Genomic DNA, 22260 nt, shown 5'->3' with positions numbered 1-22260 from the left:
TTCGGCGGCAGAGAAAACTTACAAATAGCACCTTCAAGGATTATTTGTATAGCAAAAGAAATATAATTGCAGCGTTTGGATGAAGAATATTAAGGACTAAGTGAAAGTAAATTAATTATTTATTTTTCAATACTGCTTGGGAAAACAATGACCCCAAAACCAACACACAAATCTGTTGGAGTTAGATTCTGCACATAGCTTTTGACCCCCAGTGTGGTACTTAAATGAGCAACTCAAGTTGTGCAAATGGCAAGTCACTTATGTTGCTTTGTGAAGCTGAAGTCGCTCCACACAGTATTGAGCCATTCTCTTTACTCATTCTCTACCCCATCATTAAGCTGCTGCCATTCCCAGGATAAAAGATTCCTGGTGTTAATTTGTATTCAACCTGTTTTGAGTCTGACTGCAGTGCAAAGAAATGTCGGTAACAGAAAGATACCAACATTTACCAATCCCACTTCTTTTGGATTTTAAAAATAGTGAAGTGTAATATCTGAGTACCACTGCATGTGCCAGCCAAGTTGGAGAAATCTTGCAGACTCAATCTCTCCCGGACAGTTTATTGACTTGACAGCAAATTGGTCGGCATCTCCAAAAGCGTGATGGAGGGTTGCAGAATTGATTTCCTCCTATGATAAGGCTGGTAATAGTTGGGCCTTGCAAGAAGAACATGACATTCATTGTACTATATTGATCAAAATAACAATAATAATAATAATCCCATTCTTTCGTCCAGTTCTGTAAACCCTCTCACAGCAGTGTTATCTGGAGAGCCGTTCGTACATAAGGTTTTTTGCAATCTTCATTCTCATCTGATGAGTTTTCCTCAGTCATTACTCAAAGTGACATGATACAGAGATCCGCATTGTCTTACCAACTGTGTCTGTTTCGGTTAAATAAGAATGCTTTCTGGGCTGAAGCACGGCTGTGTTAATCGCCAAAAGCTTGCATGAGAGTGGTTGTATAATATCTGACAGCTCAGGAGGAAAAATGGGTAAAAGAAAAAAAGAGGGGGCGGCATCAAGATGCTGTTGTAGTGGCCTTGTATCCTGCTCAATGCTGGAGGGTACCGTGCACTAATTCGAAGCATTAGTGAATCATGACTCTGGAGAGTCTAATTATTCTGTCCATGTTATTTTAATAAGTCAACATGAATTCTTTGCGTTTTGGTCTATGCATTATTTTGCCTACCATTACTGAATTTCTTCCCTGCTGCCTCAAACGGCTGATACTGTTTATAGACTTCCCCGATGTGAAATTCGGTCAGCAATTCAGGAAGCATGCAAACCTCTGTGTCACTCAAGAATCCTGTCATTCTTTGTCTCTCAAAGGCCAAAGCAGTGTTCAACCTTATTCTCCGTTGTCTTTCCTTTACTCATTTTAGGCCTGACCTCTCAGATACTCTGTACTACTTCTGTGTTACATGCTGTGGTCTGTTGTATTTGACTTTTTAGCGAGCCAACACTGGGGACACACACAGACACACAAAATTAAACAGCTTTAGCCAACAGTCTGAACAGGGCAGTGTTCATGACAAGGGAAGCAGCACTTTGTTGAATAAATATGCTTATTCTAAACCTACAGACTATTGTCAGTCCTGATCACCTCTGCATGTTTACTCAACAAATATTACAAAAATGAAAATTTGTGTAACCTATTTCATGTGTATCAAATCCCTTTTTGTATGTCTTGGAGGCGTCCTTATCAAATAATTAAAATCAACCAAAGTAAGCTACACAAATCTGCAACACCTGTTCTGAAAAATGATTCCATATGTTGCTGTTATCATCTTAAAATCCATATCCTTGTAGAGAAGATGTGTGGTTTTTAAAATAATGAACAGGCAGCATTTTCGTCTGTATTTTTCCTTATGGAGCTCTGGAAGTGATGTGCATCCCCGTGTATTGTCTGCTGTTATGTAAACCTGCCTGCTGTAGTCTTTCAGTGCAGTGCAGGGTACCGTTTATCTAGGACATGGCTGGTTTGTGCCCCCTCACTGAAATGCATCAAAGCTGTTTGCAGTTTGATGTTTAGTGTGTTTTTTTCTGTCTTACGCAAATGTCCTTGACACAGTGGGCAATAATTCAGTTAACCGTTAAGCCCTGAGAAATACACGTGTGATGCAGGGGCAGAACACTCACTCACTATTAGCTCCACCTTGGCCATGAGTTTCAGCAAATACGACTGGTTTTGTTGGTGGGTGAGAAGCCAGTGAGGAATCATGTCCTTGTCACTGTACTAGCAAGCGACTCCTACTGGTTAGCTGGGGTGCATGGATGGACAGTTCTGGGACCTGGAGGATACCATTGACCTTTACACACGTTGCAGTATGTATCATGGAGGAGGCACGTTGCTGTCTACACCCTCCCCAAGACAACAGTGGAATCAGCACTGACAAGGAGAACCATATGTAGAGATATTTAAACTGGCTATTCCAGTTTGGAGAGAAAAAGGGGGAAATGAAGAAAAAGAAATGCACCTAGAAATAGAAGTGATCACGCTATTGATTGATAGTTGTTATCATATATATATGAAGTATTCAGATCAGAGATGACCAGAATGGATTCTACAGATTCGTATCTGGACTGATCCGGGTCGAATTTAATGGATTGTTCAAATACTGATCCTTTTGTCACTCTACTTTGTTTTCCACTTCATCTGGCTAGCATTGCAGTGCTGCTTTCTTTTATGACAGCCTACCTTCTGACTCAAGTACCTGGATTCACTGAGTGAACTGAGTGTTTTTGTGGTTCCCACAACTCTGAAAGAGTGATGCGTCCTCTCTGATAAAACAATCTAAAACATCCATATCATACCAATAATTTCACCTTAGCAACTGGAAAGTTTTAAACCAGTGTCTTCACTTTTTGGAACAAGAAACTGGTGAAAAATAAGGTGGGTCAGATTTAGGAGCTACACCTGTTATTTCATATGTTATATTCAATATGTATGTGTCACATACATATTGAAGTCGCATTTAAGTGTCAACTCAGATATTAAAGGAATCTTGGGATTTCTTGAGTTAAAGTACCAATATTATAATGTAAAAATAGTCAGTTTTCCAAGCAATTTATACAAAATCCTAGCATGGTGAGGGTGTGTATAGAGCGACAAAGTCTACATCAGGAGGAGGTTCAAGCGGATGAATGAGTCAAACACAGGAATATCACACAGGAGAGGGGTGTTCTGATTCTGATGGGAAATTAGAAGTTTATGTTGTTTCTATTATCCATGACTCAACAAAGATAACCATGTTGTTATGATTGTAACCATGACAACAAAGATCGTGTAATGTTCAGGAAGTACTTATTTTAAGCCAAATCACAATGTTTTCCTAAACCTAACCAAGCCATGACCATTATTATAGTAACCATGGTGACAAAGGCAGGTACGCCGCTCTCGGTACATTCTGCGTGTTTATTATTGTAACAATGACAACCAAGGCCCGGTTCACCTCCCACCGTAGGGACGCTATTTTGGGAGACACTGGTATGGCTTGTATCAGAGGGTTGGAAAAAACAACCTGTATGGTTGTTCAAGTCGGAGGACTTGGTTGTGTGAATGACATATTATGAGGTATTACATAAATATATTGTTAATGCTCTCCAATACTGTTGTGGCTGATGGAGGTGGAATGACGTCAACCACTTTTTGTATCATTACTTGAAAGTTTTTTTTGAAAAGTTGCACTCAAAGACATCCCCACTTCACATAGACATCTCTCTTACATCCACCATCATTTTCTCTGTTGATTTTTCATGCTGTCTGATCGTTGTGTATGTGTCAGTGTGCACCATGAATCTGCTCTCTGAAAAAGTTTTTACCCTTGAGATGAGTTTGAGTGGGTGATGCAACTGAGAGCTGTGATCATTGTTTTTGGATTTGACAGGGCTGAATTATTTTATATCTTCTCTGAAATCTATGCTGTCTATGTGACATGAGCAATTGGATTTCATTGGTCTAATGCTTGTTTTTTCATATACAAGAGCTTCTGAGAGTAACATACCAACATAACACTTAAAGAAATGAGCTACAATATTTTGTGATTTGTTAAGTTCAAATGCTAAAATGCCAAATAGTATAATCAGATTTTCATCAGAGACTTACCAGTTCTTTTTAGAATGAAGTCAAGTCATTTTAGTCAATGGGCACTTTAAGAGGCTCTAAATGTATCTCTGTACTGGCGAAGCTTTCTGCAAAACAGGCAAATTAAATATTTTTTGCTGTTATGGTAGGGTATGGTACATTTTAGCTAGCAAGCACTAATTAGCTGGAATCAATTAAAAGATAAAAATAAGTTTACCACGAACACCCACAATGGATGTACCTGCATTACTTACTGCTTTAAGGTTGTGGGATGAGACTCTTTGAATCTGTTGCAAATAACTTCTTCCCTTTTCTGCACTTCTCCAAGCAGAACTATTATTATAAAATGATATATTATTTATAAAATGAAACAAGTAGAATGGAAAAGAAGGCCCTTTGGAAATCTGTTGTTTGCGAAAAGGGGAAATGTCTCAGCTGGCCTCTATCTCAGCTGGCAAGCTTGTTGTCTGACCCCACGTTAGCTGGGTTTCCGCGGTGCCTCAGCTCTGTGAGAAATGAATGGTCTTATGGTTACTAGCTGATTGTGTTGCCCTCAGTCTAAAAGCAGAGTGAAACTGCATAGTGCCATTACGGAGTAATTCATACGTACATTGAAATTGACATTTTCTCCTTATCTAGTTCCCGGCATGCGGCTTAAAAGTTTAAGAATCTCTTTACAAACGTTCTTTTCATTTTTGCAGCCTCACCATTTTCAGATTCAGAAGAAATGAATCTAAATTGGAAAGTTAAGCTTCAATAGAAGTTAAACCAACTGTGCATTATGTGTTGGTGCACATTTTAAACAGCTTGTGCTGCCAGCTATGCTGCCACTCCTCGTGGGGTTTTTAAGATATAATGTTGCAACAATTAGCAGATGCAAAACTGAGCCCCGGATCTCTGAAGCATTTGCACTGTGTAGAGTTTGCAGAATTTGTACAAAATTAGAATCCAATGCAATAGATTATTGTTTGTTTCTTTGTTTGTTTGTTTTTGTTCATTTTTTATTTTAGTAGACGCGGAAATCCCTTTTAATTGAGCGTTTTGACAAGGTTGTTGTTAGAAGCAGGAAAGACAGGGTGTACCAGCTAGAATTATTTCACCTCCAAATGTGTGAGGCTAAATTCACTCACAGATATGTTAATATTTATTTCATGACAATATTAGACGACATTAACACCCAGCGTATGCCAGTGGTGCTGCTCGTAATGATGCAGTGTGTAAAATTAGATGCAGCTATTAATCAAGCACTGCCGTTTGGAGGTTCAGTGCTGTTTTAAATTGCTCCTGCTGAGTACCACAGAAATTTCTCCCTCGGTCTGAGCAATTATCAGTTTAGTTTTGCTAAAGAAGAGAAATGCAACTGAATCTGGGTGAAAACAGTGCACAATACAATGCCGTGTACCCCTGAAATACCTCTGTAATATGGCTCATTGTAAAAAAAAAAAAAAAAAAAAGATCTGTTTTGCTTCAGTTAACATTTTACAGCAGAGAGATGGAGATGGAGAGAGAGATGGAGTATGAAAAAAAACCTCACACAGACATGGGGAAATGTAAACACAGCAAATAATTAGACTGGTCATTCTTTGACTGTGTGAATGACAAGACACAATATTGAGCATGACATACAGAATAACTGATAATCAACAGCATAATGAGCATAATGAGAGTGACTTGGTTGTGACATATGGGCAGATTGGGACAAAATGCAGCTTCCTGGATGCTGTTGTGACTATAATATATTTTCTAACACACAATGAGCGGTGGATTACTGTTGGATCAAACCATTAGACCTTTGAAAGACACCTAATGGAAATGATACACTTGATAAAGGCAGTCAGTTAATCAGAACTGTCACAAAAAAATTCAGTTTAAATGTTCAGTTTGTCTTCATCATTCTTTTCACTTCTGTTATAAAATGGCTGTCAAATGTTTTATATGAATATTGTGAAGATTTCTGTTGTTTATTTGCCCAGAAACAGTCAGTAGGCTACACAGTAAGTCTGCAAACAGAGTTCATGGCTTTGTCAGCAATTAGTCAGAAGTCACACGAGCTAGCCCTTAGCCCTAAGAATGAAGGCATTGCATTGTTGAAGTCTGAATATGGGACATTTTTTCTCTGGAGGTGGTTCAGCTTTGTAACAACAAAGACGTTACATCCCAGTAACATCCTTCAGCCCAGGTGAAACATGGGTACAGAAATATCACAGAGCCCACATTGTGCACTGAGTGAAATCAGTCTTTCACTCGTGGCTTTGTAAATGTGACACAGGTACATTTTGACCGACACATTTTACCTGCACTTTCTGGTCTATGATTCACAATGGAAATCAACCCAGACTTAAGGATCAATGTTGTTCTGCACTCCTGTGCACACAGCAGCCGTGAGCTCTGACAGGCAGCAGATGGTGTGCCGTGCAGTGATTTACAGCTGCATAGCTGGGGTTGCAGTACTTTTTGCGAGCCTTTCTCCTCCTGAATAATTGATAGAATACTGTCAGTCGGCTGTGTAGGATTTCACATACTGTTAATTGAGTGGAAAGATTTGGTGTGTATTATGTGTTTCTTCAAGGTTTCTGGCTCTTAATTGTTAGGGCATTAACTCACATCTGTTGGGATGCAGTGAGAGACTATTATAGTTAGATATTATAGTTACTTTTATGGTAAAACCGAGGATTGTTTAGCAGTAATAAAAATGATGAACAAAGATAGGATTTAACTTGTTTAAAGGGAACTGAGTGACAAAGTTTATTACACTACATGATATAATCATTAAAGTCAAACCTCAGTTTTCTGTTGTAGAAAATGCAATAAACGTCTTGAAATTATTGTTTTGTGCAGTCCCTGATTCTGTTGGCATTAACTACATCATTGGACGCTGCAGTTGTTGTTTGCAGTTGCAGAAGTGACATTTAATAACCCCCTTTTCCAAATTGTTTTGCTTCCCTTGTTAGCAATGCAACATCCTGCTGGGGTAATTTGATGGGCTCATAAAACAGACCCATGTTAGAGAGTGCGGCCGTTTTGGAGAAGCCAGTGTGCATTTTGGCAAAGAAGTTAGGCAAGTTGTGGTTACATTTACCAGCCAAGCCCCACAACTGTTTGTGTTTTCTAGCCAGCAGACACTGGCTGCCAGAAATGCATGATGGCTCCACTGTAGCTAAGCATTTAGGTACCTGTGAAGCAAAGTAAGTCCAATTATTTCAGTTACTTTTTGTACAAAGGCTTTTACATGGCATCACATATTCACATTAGAGTAAATTTTTAGCCAGTTTCGGACTGACATATCTCAACAACTACAGAACATGATGAAGCTTATACAGTCTATCAGGATCCTCAAAATGTATTGGTAACTGTTGGAATCACTGTCAGACATTCACGTCCCCCTCAGAATAAATTGTGATCACTTTGTTGATCCAGTGACTATTTCTTTACCAAAGATATTAAACATGATAAACATTATACCTGCTAGACATCTGCATGTTTGCATTGTTGTTGTTAGTAAGTTAGCATGCTGATATTAGCATTTAGCTCAAAGCACTGCTGCAGCCTCAGCCAGAGCCGATAGCACGGCTGCAGGCTTGTAGTCTTGTTGATAATGGCCTTGAAAACAAAATGCTGTGGTAGTTTTTGAGTTCACATTTTCTAGCAAAGCAAGTTTTAATCACTTGCACATGGTGATATATCTGGCAGTACTGCCATTCCTTTAGATTTTGACCTGTTAGAAAGCTTTCTTGTACTTTGATGTAACCTATGCTCAGCAGTCTTGGATACACATGTAGGTCCAGCATTCAGAGGGACTAGTTAAGAGGTCAACTGTCCATATATAGATTTATGTTGCTATTGATTCAGCTGACCCTTTAAATAATGATCTTTTAATTGCCTTATTCTGTTAACTGCACATCCTACACTGAATGCAACACCTTGTTTGCATTGTTTTACACAATAAAGGAATTGATATTATTTCTGTAAGAGTTTTCAGGAAACTGCTGCAGATCACAATAATCAAATCTGACTTCCAGCCTCAGAACAAATCTGATGTGGTGTCTATACCCAATAGAGTTCAATAAAATATTGTGACTGCACAAAAATGTTGTGAAGTCTTTGGCTGTTTTGAAAAACCCCCAGTGTTATCTTAGGATTGGTTATCCAATTGTGGCTCCTTAAAGTTCATAGCAGTTAGCTGCCCCAAACTGATAAGTGCACAATTACGGTAGTGTTTCTAACAGGCATCGATTGGTCTTGTCCTCTCTTTCCCTCCTTCCATTGATTGTTGATGCCGCTCTCAGATTACAAGGCAATGTGAGGGCAGGTGATAATACACTACTGTCTGGCTGCAGGCACATCCCTAATGTACGTCCTCTTGTCTCTGTGATTGTGTCTCTGTTTATGAAAGTCAAACATTGTTTTGTCTCTACAGAACATACTGTTTGTTTAGAAATATTTCATAAATGAATGAATTCATTCATAAGAATGAGTAGCTATTCATAAATGCTAGCTACTGCGCCTTTGATCACTTTAAGATATTTTCTGAATAATTGAACTGAAGCACGTCTTTCACTACTTTTGGTTTGATTGTCATCACCAGCACGTGCATTTAAAAAGACAAATGCTGTGCAAATATTTTGCACTGCACAGCTAGTGACAACTGAAATTGTATCTAAGAAAATCCTGATGCTGACAACAAGATGATTAAGACTTGCTTCGTTGTTTGGAAGGAAGTTCTTAATAGATTGAAATATAAGAAACCCTTGAAACATACCGCTGAGAGTTCTCATTTTAATCAGAGGTGTACGTGTTAAAGTACATGTCTACCTTTCTCTCCTCTTCCCTGTGCTGGTATGTTTCAAAGGTCAGTACCTAATTTAGTTTTTAATGAGTGCTTAATTGAAAAAAGCTCTCCGTCTACTTTACAGATGATCTCAGTTAAATATTGCAATGTGCTTAGGTCAGATCTCCCCATCACTCAACTGGAGACGGTGACTTTCTGAACACATGAGAGATGTGCTGAAAGGCAATGCCATTCATTTAACACTCACTCTTTAATACACTGAAACTGAATAAATGGTGAGAGGAGAGTAAGGATGTAATAAACTGCTAAAACAGCAGCATTTTTCACCCACGAAGAAGCTGTAGATAAAGGCATGTACGTTAAAGAGTTTAAATGAAACATCATCATGGTGGGAAGCAACCTGCATTAAGCTCATCAAAGCCCTGATATTTGTAATTAAATTCAGTATGTCATTGCTCGGCTGCATGCACGCTTTAAAAGAGAGCTGTGTTTCAGTCACACAGGACAGGCAATATTCAAGACTTTTATAGTTTACTCAGTTTATTAGATGGTTTAAATGTCTCTATCTGTTAATACAATATAAAAGACAGTGTCTCTGCTTTGTGCTAAAGGGCTGCAACACAACACTGAAACAGTGAGACTGACTTGAGTGCAGCATCATGATTATGCAGTAACAAAAGTCCGTTTTTATATGGTGCAAGGAGATCATCATAAGAGGTTAGCTGTCAGACTCAATCTGTGTTTGACTAATGGCGCAGTGGTTTCCAAGATTTGGGCCTGCCTCGTAATGGAGTTCACTGACAATGTGAAGGTGAATGATCCCCATGAGCAGCCACTTGCGGCTTGTCTATCGTTTGTCCTACAATACCTTTGACCGCATTACAAGTAGCGAAAAAAAAATAAAAAAAAGAGCATCCACCCTCCTCTGACAAGCTTATCACTTCTGTAGTTTCATAACACGACTGCACCCCTCGTTCTCAGCCATTTCACACGTCCAGATGATAGAAAATGACCGTGACATAAAGGATGTGTAACACTGAGATGAATTGCTGCGATGGATTTGAACAGAAATGTGGCACTCACTGAACAGTATGAGGATAGATCGTTCCTCCAGCTGTAGATAGGCCTTGGTAGGTAATATGGTTTATTATGTTGAGAGGCCCTGTCCAAAAGGAATAACTGCTTGCAGAGCTCATTACGAAAACCTATTTGACATTTATAAGAGTTTGTTGGTCCCCTGGGGAATTTGATGTTTTTCTTGCACCACACTCCTCTCAGGGAGCATGTAATTCAGACACACTGAGGTCTGGAGGCTTTTGAGTGTTTCTTCCCTTTTTCATCTGTCTTTGTACATATTGTCCTCTTCGATAATGGTTAACCAATTATCTCCAGTGACATAATAAACTCCAACAAAGCATTGCACCGGTGGAGCTGTCAACATATCATTTAGATCTACGAGATGTCAACTTTTAAAAGCAAGAAAGTAAATTGATACACTTCGTTATTTCTTAATAATATTTAATCTCTCTTTCTGTCTGTAGTGGTTTGTAGTGTTATGTTTCATTCACAGGGCAGGCAAGGAGGGAAGCAATTAATCTGGAATTGTGTGCCATTTCGTCCCTGCTGTTGACCAGTTCTCTGGGACTGGATGATGAATTGTCTTATTTCTGCACATAAACACAGGTCTTGTCTCCAAGTGAAGCAGGTAGCCGGAGGAAAGTAGGCGCTCTCCACCAGGTAGCTTCGTGAAAAATAGTACTTGCTTCACATAAGTGAAGTAAGATCATAGTTTTCCTAAAAGCGGTGAAGACTGACAAAAAAATAGCGCAAAAGGTAAATCCTTCTTGTTGGTGTTTATGCTGTGTCATGTGGCTGATGGAGCAATAACTTTCTAACTGCTGCCAGGCAGGACATTAAAATTCATTTGAAGCAGCCATTTGATGTAGCCCAGCGTAGTTGTTTTTAACCTGTGTGCCTCCCCGTTGGGCTTAATGCAGAATGGTCCTGAATCATCAGGGCTAGAGGGTTTTGGATCACAGTGCTTTGTCGTTCTCCTGCCCTCACTTTGCCTGTAGGTGCACAGCTACGCAGTAAGTTAAACACATTTCCAGAGTTAAAGAAAGGAGTTGACCTTTACTGGAAGCAACTGTGGTACCATGATTAGAATTAGTTTTCAAACAAACAATGATGTCAAACGAGATTGAAAAAATGAGATGAGCAAAAAGGAAGCTGGATTCACAAAAGTACGGACCAGCTGTCAAATTATTTACACTGTGCTTCATGTCAGGAAGAAAGTATCACCAGTGTAAGATCAACATCTATTTGCTAGGCAAATAGCAGCCTATGGGCCAAATCTGGCCCTCGAGCAAAAGTAACAGGCACCCTGACAAAAGCTGAAGTTTTCATTTTCATAGATTACATATTAGGGATGTGTGTGAATGAGCCAACTAAGCTATTAAGCATTGCTACCCTCGTCAGTCGGCAACAGAAAAACTAGTCAGTTAAATTACTTGTTAATATTTATCAATTGTACATTAATTGTAATTGTAGGCTGTGTCAGAATAAAGTGGTATATAACCACTCCACTGGAGTGATGTGTAACCACATTCAGCACAGGTATGTGGGTGTTAACCTGCAGGGAAAGAAGTCTGCTGGTGCTAGCACAGCTAACGTTAGCCACACTCTGCCAACAAATACGACATTGTTTACCCGCTGATGCTGCGATCCAGCTCGGTCCAAAAAGGTAGCGCAGCTCATTGCGACAATGACTGTGCAAGTGTTCAATTTATTTTCTGAGTGTTTTTCTTTCTTGTAGACTAGTCGATTAGTCTAAATTTATTTTTGTGTAATATCAACAGAGAAATTAGTCATGAGCAATACCCCTATTAAGTTTGACATGTTTTTTTGACAATACAAGACTCTGTAAATCCCATTGAATGTCACCCTCTAACATCCAGCACTGCCCCCACATTAAGAGAGAGGGAACCAAACCGTGGTACCTTGTTCTACGTTGAGCTGTTTTAAAAACACATGTGGTTGGAATGAACTCTATTAAACTTACCACACGAATGAAATCAATAATTCATATCATCCTCCTCACTGAAATGAAACAAAATTCAACACTTTCTTATTTAACCTTACCAAACCACTGGATACAAGTCTATAACATCTCTGGTCTGATAGAGTAACAGAACATGAGAGTCACTTTTTGTCAAATCTTCATTAACATAAGCTGCTGTAACTCTGTTAGTCCTGCCTTACTAATATATTCACGCTTTAAAAGAAACCGTTTTAGAAATCACTTTTATTCTTTAATGAAATGAAACCTATTGAAAACATATGCCTGCATTTCAACTACACCTCTAAAAGATGTCTGTCACTATTTGCTTGATCACAGATCTGTCAAAATGGTGGATGTGACAATGTCAGTCAAACTGCTTCACAATTGTATCAGCAGTAGTTGCTACAAGCAAAAAGATGTTCAGCTGAGATCAGCGCTGGAGCCGTTCTCAATCACTAACATTTTTAAATAGATAAGAAAAAACAGTGTCAGCCATGACTAATTCACCAATTCTAGTAGTCTGTAACTCAAATCACCATACACTACTGTTGACTCCCAGTTTGATCCAAATTCAAATGAAACAGTTGAAGTTAGACACAGTTTGATGGACAACATGGTTCCTCTTTTCTTTCTGTACTGGCTGTATTAGAGCATGAAGAGGCCAAAGTGTCATCAATTGCTTGTTTGTGCTGACTGTAAAAGACTCCCACAGTCAGCAATCTGTCATGTAAGCAACCACCCATCACGCTCTTCACCTCTCACATTCTGGGAAACTGTGTGGACTAACAGTAAAACCCACAGTAGCCTCCACTTTGATTCATATGCAGACAAATGGCGTGATGTGCTCACACATGAAAACTGGACACAAAAATCCATTTCAATAACCTTTAATGGCCCTAAAAACATATTTTCTTACTATGAGTAATGAGATTGTACATTAACACAATGTTTTCTGCCAAATATGTTTCATTTTTTTCACTGTATATCTTTTTTTTCTGTGTTCATTTCTCACTGGATTGAACTGAGAAAGGCTCAAAGGTGATGTTGCATGATGTCATATCTGAAATATCATCACATTGATATCAAAGTTCATGTCATAAGAATTCCTTGTTCAAGCTGGCAACACCTCTTACTACTACTTACTTTACTTGATGTTTATTGTTGCTTATTTAGCCATTAAAATGTAAAAGTATAAAGAAATAATAGATGCTTTAAAGGACCCATGTGAAGAATTTAGGGGGAATGGAATATAACAGTCATAATTATGTTTTCATTAGTGTGTAGTCACCTGAAACTAAGAATCATGTTTTCGTTAGCCTAGAATGAGCCCTTCATATCTACATAGGGAGCAGGCCGTCTTCTGCAGAGCCCGCCATGTTGTACTGCCATGTTTCTCCAGCAGCACAGAATGAACTGGCTCTAGAGAGGGCTTTTTGCGTTTTTATGTCACCTGAGGGGAAGGTGAGGGGAGGAGTAATCAGTCAGTCGCAATCTGCAACCTCACCTTGAGATAACACTAAATCCTACACACTGGTCCTTTAAATTGCCCATTTTTGTTTCAATTTATGATTTGGCTGTTTTTGATTGATTTTTTTTTATATGTTCTAAATTTAATTTATCTTCAGTCTTTGGTCATTTGATTGACTTGACTGTCCTTTGCAGTGCTACTCAAATCCTACCTGAACACTAAGATATTACGTGTTACCCAGTTTAAAGAAGATGCTTTAAAAATCTCTATGACACCGGTTACAACCCAGCTTGTTTGGGGAAAGGGAAGCAACATAAAAGAAATTTGGTAAAATAAAGTTATTTTTGCAAGTATCCACAGCATTTTATAATATTCAAGTCACTTCTTCCTGCCTGTCACTATTTACGCAGGTTTTTGTGGGTTTGCATGCATGCATTGGTCCCTCTGTGTACTGTGTTTGTGTGAAAATGTGTGTGTGTTGTGTGTGTCATCCGAAGGCCACTTCTTTAATGTGTTTGCCTCCCTTCTGGCTCCATGTTAAACCCCTGCATTGCAGCACTGCCAGTGGGATTTCAGCAGGCACAGCCCTTTTTTTTCCAACCCTCCATCCTCACAATAGAGAGATTAAATTTGGGCCAGATCCCTCCTGCGTGGAAAGCTCCTCACTCACACATGCACATCTACGCTCCAGAGAGCTCAGGGCAGCTGAGAGCCCCCAAGAGTCTCCTGTAGGCTCCTTTTGCCCCACATGAATCCACCACCCTCCGCTGTCTGAGTGGGAGCAACAGTCATGGAGAGCCACGTGTCTTGGAGACAGACACAGACAGACAACGAAAGACTGAGAGAGAGAGAGAGAGAAAAAGAAAACATGGGATCCTCGGGGGCTCAGTGCTGTCTGAGAAGCTGCACAGTAATCTTGTTAAAGACGGGAAAGGCTCTGTAGTTTGGTGCTGAGTGACTTTTCCAGTTGTTTGGACTACATGGTCCTCTTCATCAAACAGAGATCAATTTGGAAATAAGAGGCAGCATAAATCAGGGGATGCTCGTTCTTTCGGACAGCAGTGTGATTTTTAGCAGTGTGGAATATTAGAGGAAAGCTTTATTTCAGGTCTCTCACGATGGAGTCATTTAATCAATGAGACAAGCTCACAGTCGTGAAAAGAATCAGTAAAAAACAACAGCCCGCACAGACAGCTAGAACAGAGCTCAAAGATTTTTTTTGTTTCACTTAAAAAGCTGGGAAATACTTCAACATCTTGGACTGCTGACAAATGAAAAAACATTTGTAGCAGTGATTGTGATTATATTTTTGACATGACTATTACTTGTTTCACAAGATATTAAAAATGCAAGAGAATTTTGAGCGACAATTATTCTTGGTGTGTATGTGATGGCCAGGTCAGAAAATCATATAACTGAACTGTCAAGCAGCCTGAAAGACCCAGAAACTCAAATTTCAAATCCTTATAACAATATGTTTTTATGACTAAAGAAGCAGCAGTCAATGTAAAAAAAATACCTTTTAGTTGGCATTATTTAGCACAGTCAGAAACTCAGCTAATCTTCTTTGACAAGACTGTGTGGGTTTGGGATGTCAACAATTATTCTAAATCCATTATTAATCATATTGTTAAAAAAAAATCCAGACATTCGATTGTGTAAATTAAGATCTGATACCATGGCCTTGTGCCTCATTACTTCTCCTGAGGGCCTAGGTCACTGCATTGAAAGCATTGCATGATGGGCAGGAGGCACACAACATCACACAAGCTGAAATGAGTGAATAATCCAACAACAACTGTGTGGTACTGATGGCAGAGAGTTTACAGCCCAACTCGGTCACAGAATGAGTTTCACTCCAAGCAATCTAAAAAGCCCTGTTTGGAAACACTTTGGATTTTGGTTGATAGACAGCAAAAGATTACCAAAAAATAAAGTTGCAAGCAAGCTATGTAAGCTGCAGTTAGCCTAGGCTACCATATAGCACTAGCAACCTGAGGGCTCATCTGAAAAATATGCACCCAAATGAGCACCTATACAGGTAGTTATTTCTCTCGTATTGGTTTTGACCTCTAATGGACATAATCTGCAAAAATAGATTTTCAAACGGTTCGAACCAATGTGGGTTTTATTTTTATTTTTTGTTTTTTTTTAAAGGAATAATCACACATCATACTTTTGACAGAATTAATGCGGGTTTGTTTTGATCAGATTTGATTTACCAGATAACCAACAATACAGTGTTGCCAGATATTTTCAAAGGAAGGCAGCTAAAGCCTGCCTGAAAAGTCACTCCATGTCAATATGATGCCACATGCAAATGTGCATATTAGTGACATCATAACATAGCTACTGTATTTACATACAGTAGCTATGTTATATATGTATATATGTATATATATATATGTGTATATTCTTTACAAAGAAATGTGAATCGGGAAAAATGAAGTCAAAGTAGACATAACTCACTCTACATAGCTTTACCATGAGCGATTGTTATTTTTCAAGCTGCTTTCATCACAAAAATATGCGTCTTAATCTACCTCTAAGCTTTTTATGCATGCTGTTAAATAGACTGCCATGACTAGAATGAACTGTTTAGCAATAAACTTTTGAAAAAAAAATTAAAACTGTGAAAAATAGACTCAACCCACTGAATACGGTCACACAGTCAGTCCAGGAGCCACAGCCGAAGAAGAGCACACTCACTGAGAAATAATAGTCATTAGATTTGTCGCTTACTGCTTTTTCAAAAAAACGAAAGAAAAAAAAGTCACTTAAGGTTCTTAAAAGTCGCCAGATCTTTCAAGAAAATCACTAATTTGGCAACACCATCGCCATCTGTCATCAGATTTGTCATTCAAATGTAGTTGAATCCTGATTGGTGTACGGAGGTGAGTGTACATCATCTTTTTCCAACAGAGTACCACCCACTTCAAACCAGTAAGAAGGGCACAGAGAACGTAAGACAGATGGAAATCTATCATGTAAAATAACTAAAATTGCTCCAACTTCACCAGAAATAGTGTTTTTATGTTTGATCCCATCACCATCTCATCAAGAAGCTGATGGAGAAAATAAGTTTTTAGGGCTTTTAAAGATCAGCCTAAGACATTAATTAAACTGCTGTATATCACAATATACCAGCAAGTTCACCGTCAAAATGATTTTGTCTACCACCAAACTATAATCTCATATCACAACAAGACATTATTTTAATATATCTCTGGCAATAACTCGACCACAGTTCAGGCTTGTGATGCTGATGGACTGTTGCAGTGTTTTAGTGTAATTAAAAACAATTGCAGCTGTTCAAACCTGTTAGACCTGCAGTAAATGTGAAAAATCATCCTAAAAGTCTGAATTCTTTCACCTCCACTAACACCTTCAAGCTGACCTTTAGTGATTTGGCTTATCAAAGTTCATTTTGATATGACTCCACTGCCAGCATGGTTCACTGACGCTGACTTGTAATGGAAACCAAAGGACAGAGTAGTCATTACATTTCTTTTTCCTCTGCATAGTCTGGTCCCTTGGGGACATAAATAGGTGTGGGAAAGATCCAATTATGTTCACCAAGAGGCAATTCCCTTTAACATGATTGTATCTAAGAATCTGCACATCAGGGCCCGTCGCAACTGTCAGCCAGCCAATTTGTGATCTTTCAAGATTTTCTCTCTTTTTTTTTCTCGATTGAGATCTGACCTTATATTTGTCCTCATGGGATAATATTAATTTCGACTTTGAGATTATGGTGTTATATAAGCATTTAACAGACAATATCACTTACATTAAGGTTTGAGATTGAGTGTTTTTGTTTTCAGATTTTGAATTGAGCCCTTGTCTTTTGACCTTTCTCTCTGAAACAAAGAAAATGCCACTTGTATTGTTGGATTGCTCCAATGTGAAGCAGTGTTGAAGCGTTTCTCTTCCCTGTCACTGCGAGCCCTCAGCTAGCTGCAAACAACTCACTTTGACAGTTTCATAGTGTTTCTATGAGGACTGCAGGTATTTCATTGTGCAATAACCTAAAGAGTTCCTCGGTCTATTCTCCTCTGTGATGTACCATGAAATTATTCCTTAGTGTAGTGCTGATATTTTTCATAAGCCTTCTTGTTTTCTAGAAATGCTTAGAGCTGGGTGTGTTCAAATTAAAAGGTCACAGCACAACGTATAGAATTTTTTTTCTTGCAGCATCTTAACAATGTTTTTTTTTCAGCATAGACTTAATGGTACCAACAGGTCAAAATGATGGATTGATTTCAGGGGTGTTACTTAAAAAGATATTTCAGTGAGAAAATTATCTCTTTGACTAAGTTTGGAAAAGTAAAATCTATGTGTAATACACATAACTCAAAGAAGAAAAACTGTTCTGGTTGATGGCAGATTTAAACAGTTTTCCTTCACTGAAGTGCACAAATTGAAGATTGTTATCTCTCCCTGTGGATGTCATTCATGATACAATTACAATAAAGCAATTAAGTCCAGTGAGTCATGAAATTGATTGTTTTGCCATAATAGTGCAAGGAAATAGGGCCACAAATAGAATATCCACAAAGGTCTGTAGAAAAGCACAGATGGAATTTGACTCATCATAAAAGTCCGTCACATCTCTCATCGACAAATTGAGATCTGCAAGCATGGGGCTAAGAAAGTGACTTAGATCTGATCGTTGCACCTTAAAGCACTATGTAGATATTTGGGGAAACACATTTATTTGCTGTCTTGCTGAGATTTAAATGAGAAGTCTGTACTCTAGATATGAAGTTACAGCCACCTCATCTCACAGGAACAAAGTTCTGGATTTGAACCTGTGCATTTCCTCCAGGCACTCAGGCTTCCTCTCACAATCCAAAGATATACAGGTTAATTAATTGACCACTCTAAATTGCCCATAGGTGTGAATGTGAGCATGAAAGGTTGTTTGTCTCCATATGTCAGCCCCGTGATCTGTTGTCCTGTCCAGGGTGTACCCTGCCTCGCCCAATGTCAGCTGGGATTGGCTACAGCCCCACAGCAACCCTAAAAGGATAAGCAATATGGCTAATGAATGAATGGTTACTAAGCTGAACAGGTTCTGGGAGGGCCAGGCTAGCTGTTTCCCTCTGTTTACAGTCTATGTGCTAAGCTCAGATGAGCAGCTGCTGGCTGTAGCTTCATATTTAGCTAACACGCAATAGTGTATCAATCTTCTCTTAAAATTCCTGACTAGAAAGTAAATAAGCATATATCCCAAAAATTCAAACTATGCCATTAAAATTTTTGTCAGCTGAATACCTCATCTAATATCTTGCTATGAGGGGACAAAAATCTTTATGAGCTGATGTTGTTTTCCTAAAATTCTGTCTTGCCTGGTTCACAGTCTATTACCGGTCCATTTGGTGTTGTTCATTTGTCACAACCTGCCTGATGTTTTCATCAACAAAACACCTCATGCTGAAATATTTATACATGGCTCATGAATTCATCTTTATAGGTTAACCCTGAAAACAACTCTTTTGTGAACTCAAAATATCTGTTGACCCAGGCGTGAACTTTATGTGGTGGTGTAGAAAGCTGTCTCAGGTATTGCATGTTGATTCACAGCTATTTTTCAAAGAGAGTCATTAGGGTATGGTAATGTCAATGAATTAATTCAATAACTGGTGAGCCATCATGTGCAACGGATAGCTGCCAGTGATAATTCATTCGTCCTGCAGCTTTGTGGATCAAAACAGTTGGCTCCAGGCATATATCAGCTTGTTTATGCGAGAGGGGGGCAGATATCAATATAATTCGCCTGACTCAAAAATTGTTTTTGCTGCACTGTGCAAATTGAATTTTAATTTTTTTTGTTAACCTTTGTAAATAAATAGTTTTTATTCAGGAATGCTAATCACACTAGGTGTTTGTGGAGTGTGATTTAATGTGATGGATTATTTTTAAATGATACACACACCAGTCTCACTACTTTCAAATCAGTCAAACACTGTGCATTTACATAATCCAAGAGGATTAACATTCAGCAAAAATTTGAAATCAACTAGAAATTTACTAGATTTCTCCTTGGGTTTTCAGTGGAATTGGTAATGATAGTTTCACTCCCCAAACAATACAGATGTTTCTTTGACTGAACTAGAGTGAACTAAGTCCTCTCTGAGTTCACATGATGTCTTTCTCTTTCAGGGTTTCTGACTGATAACATTCCCACTGTGATTACCTCCGGCCACTTTTCAAGAGTCAAGATTCTGGCTGTAAGTATGTGTACCGAGGCTCTGAGCTGCTACTGTGAACTTCAAGGCTGTGAGAGAGAGAGAAAAAAGAGGTGGGGAGAGGAGGAGGAGATTCTTCATCAGAGCAGCCCAGTGTCATTGCTGTGACCGTCCTCTTTAAAAGGAGACAGATCACTGCACATTGTTACATGGCTCCATCCTCTGCAGTTCCACTCTCAGAAATATCGTCCATTCCTCGTCACTTCAGAAATGGAGCTTGCCTCTGTGCTCTTACTGTCCACTGAAGGCATGGCCCAGATGGCTGATGCTTTCTGAAACTGTTCCATAATATAACACTCTGGTGAGCTGTGGGGTAAAGCACGAATTGACCTGGAAGGAAAAGTGCTGATTATCATTAATTGTGTGGTGGATATTAAATCTAAATCTGAAGAATAGTATTATTTATTTTTCATACAAAATTGTTTCATATTTTTGGGCTACACATGACATCCATAAATGAAATCATGGAGTGCTACAGTCTATGTATATAGATGTGAGCCTTGCGTCATCACATGTTTTGGACTCCACTAGATGTCAGCATGAAACATCGTGTGTTGGGTTTTCCCTGCTCCCCCATCTGTTTTCAGAAAAGCTTTGCATGTGCTGGGGAGGGAGGGGGGGCCCACTGCAGAGTGTAGTGAGCAGAAAAGGCGTGGTGAAGATGAAGGTGCAGCCCACTGTGAACAAGCATGATTTACTGTGGGATTGGCTCTTTGTGAGCCAGTCTCCAGCATACCCTGCACACTCCAGCACTCAGCTGATTAATCAGAGTCATTTCCATGAGTGATGGAAGCTCCAGTGCCTCAGGGGCTACAGAAAGCTAATAAACCCCAGCGGACAACAGCCACGCCTGGAAGGACAGTTTCTGGCTGCAGCTTTTATACCGGCCCTGTTAGTACAACCATCTGCCATTATTCAGCCCTCGCTGCCCTGTGTCAGCCTTATCATTATTAACATTGATCAGCTCAATATCACTGAATGAGAATTCATACCCCGGGGACTAGTGGTGCACAATTAGTTGTCGGAATATGCAGCACTATTAGAGATTGTGGCTTTTACTTAATGTATCTTGATACTATATATATATTTAATATATTGTAGACATGTGTTTTTTCCAGAGTGAATGGAGAAATGCACGAAATTCCACCTTGTGTCTGGTGTTGGGTGAGGCACCACAAAGAAGTTCTTCTATTCTATCAAGATAAAACTTTACATGAGCCTAATATTCACTCTCCCATCAGCTCTGTTTTGGTCTGGAAAAATGCTAAAACTGAGGGGGACTGCAGTGTAGTGGTAATTATAACACTTTTCATTTGCTAATGTGATCAATAAAATCATTATTATAACCATTTTAAATATTGTGTTGTTTCAGTACATGAAAAGAGCCACTTAAAACTCAATGTCAGCTGAATTTTTTGTCAGTGGAGTAAATCTGAGTGCAGATTTGAACTTAAGTTGAATAAATATATGGTAATGAGAGAAGGAATTTTAATTTATTATCTAGGCTAAACATCAATACACTCTTCATTCTTGAAAATCTGAAATATTTCCATACTATTTAAAAAGTTATAAAATAATATCACAGACATCAACTGTTTCGCTTAAAACGCGCAGAGAAATGGCTTTACACATAACTGAAATTTTATTTTCATGATCGATTAATCGAGATTGAAAACACTGTAATTTCCTAGAGTCTGTGGTGATGTCTCCCAACAGGCCAAGCAACCAAATTTGATATTCAGTTTACTATAATCTATGGAAAAGGAAAAACAGCAAATTTTAACGTTTGAAAAACAGGAACAATGAAATGTTTGACATATTTGCTTTAGAAATGACTGAAATGATTAATCGATTTTCTGTTGATTAAATGACTGAACATTTCACAAAGCTTATACATGTATCACTGTAAGAAAATGGCATTCCTTGGCGCTAAAATCTCGTTCTTGCTTCTGGTGATATAATGATTTACAATATGAGTAGTTGTTTGTATTGATTTGTACAATATGAAACTACACTTTTAATTGAAATTGATATTGACTCAAATTTTGCCAGTCTTCTCTCGCGGTATCAGTTGCAGCAACACAATTGTGTCCTTTTCTGAGCAGCAGTGTGGAGACACATTGTGGAAACATGGCCCTAGCAGAGAGGTTTCCCTCTCACTCTGCCAGATCTAAAATGGGCCAACACAATAAAAAACAAAGTAGTGTATTGTTGCACTTTCTCACATCTGCAGCACCACATCCAGTGACAGACACAGCAGAACCAGATCTAATCCACGACTGCCAGCCACAGCATTGTACATTTACCCCACATACATGAAGGCAGCAGCCACCAAAGAGAATTGGGGGAGCAGCAACAAAGATTCACTGCTTCATGTTTAGAGCCATTGCAGAGATAAATCACAAGACTTCACTTGATACAGAGAAACACTAGATGCTGTCATATGTTTGTGCATATGTGCTCTATCTTTTATATGCCATCTCTTCTTCTTGTGCATAGAAAAGAAAGATCACAGTCTTTTTTCTTAGTCATACTTCCTACTCTCCTATTTTCCTCTTTTCCTGCTCTCTGTTAAATACCGCTGCTGGCTCAGAAATACAGTTAC

At 38.8% G+C, this 22260-nt stretch overlaps 1 protein-coding gene across 3 annotated transcripts in view; it reads left to right on the top strand.

The window, feature by feature from the left end:
• LOC139620880 (synaptotagmin-2-like) overlaps positions 1-22260 on the top strand; it is a 60164-nt gene that overhangs the window by 8335 nt on the left and 29569 nt on the right. For all 3 annotated transcript variants that reach the window (XM_071476878.1, XM_071476881.1, XM_071476877.1), the window contains exon 3: positions 19570-19637. The gene's annotated coding sequence lies outside the window, so the exon portion shown is untranslated. The remainder of the gene's footprint in view (positions 1-19569; positions 19638-22260) is intronic.

This window comes from Trachinotus anak, unplaced genomic scaffold, assembly GCF_046630095.1.
Source record: "Trachinotus anak isolate AG129_WGS33_773 ecotype Australia unplaced genomic scaffold, CSIRO_AGI_Tana_v1 ptg000004l, whole genome shotgun sequence".
In the NCBI taxonomy this organism is placed as follows: domain Eukaryota; kingdom Metazoa; phylum Chordata; class Actinopteri; order Carangiformes; family Carangidae; genus Trachinotus; species Trachinotus anak.
The sequence above is the reverse complement of the archived record's forward strand: the minus strand, read 5'-3'. Positions and strand labels throughout refer to the sequence as shown.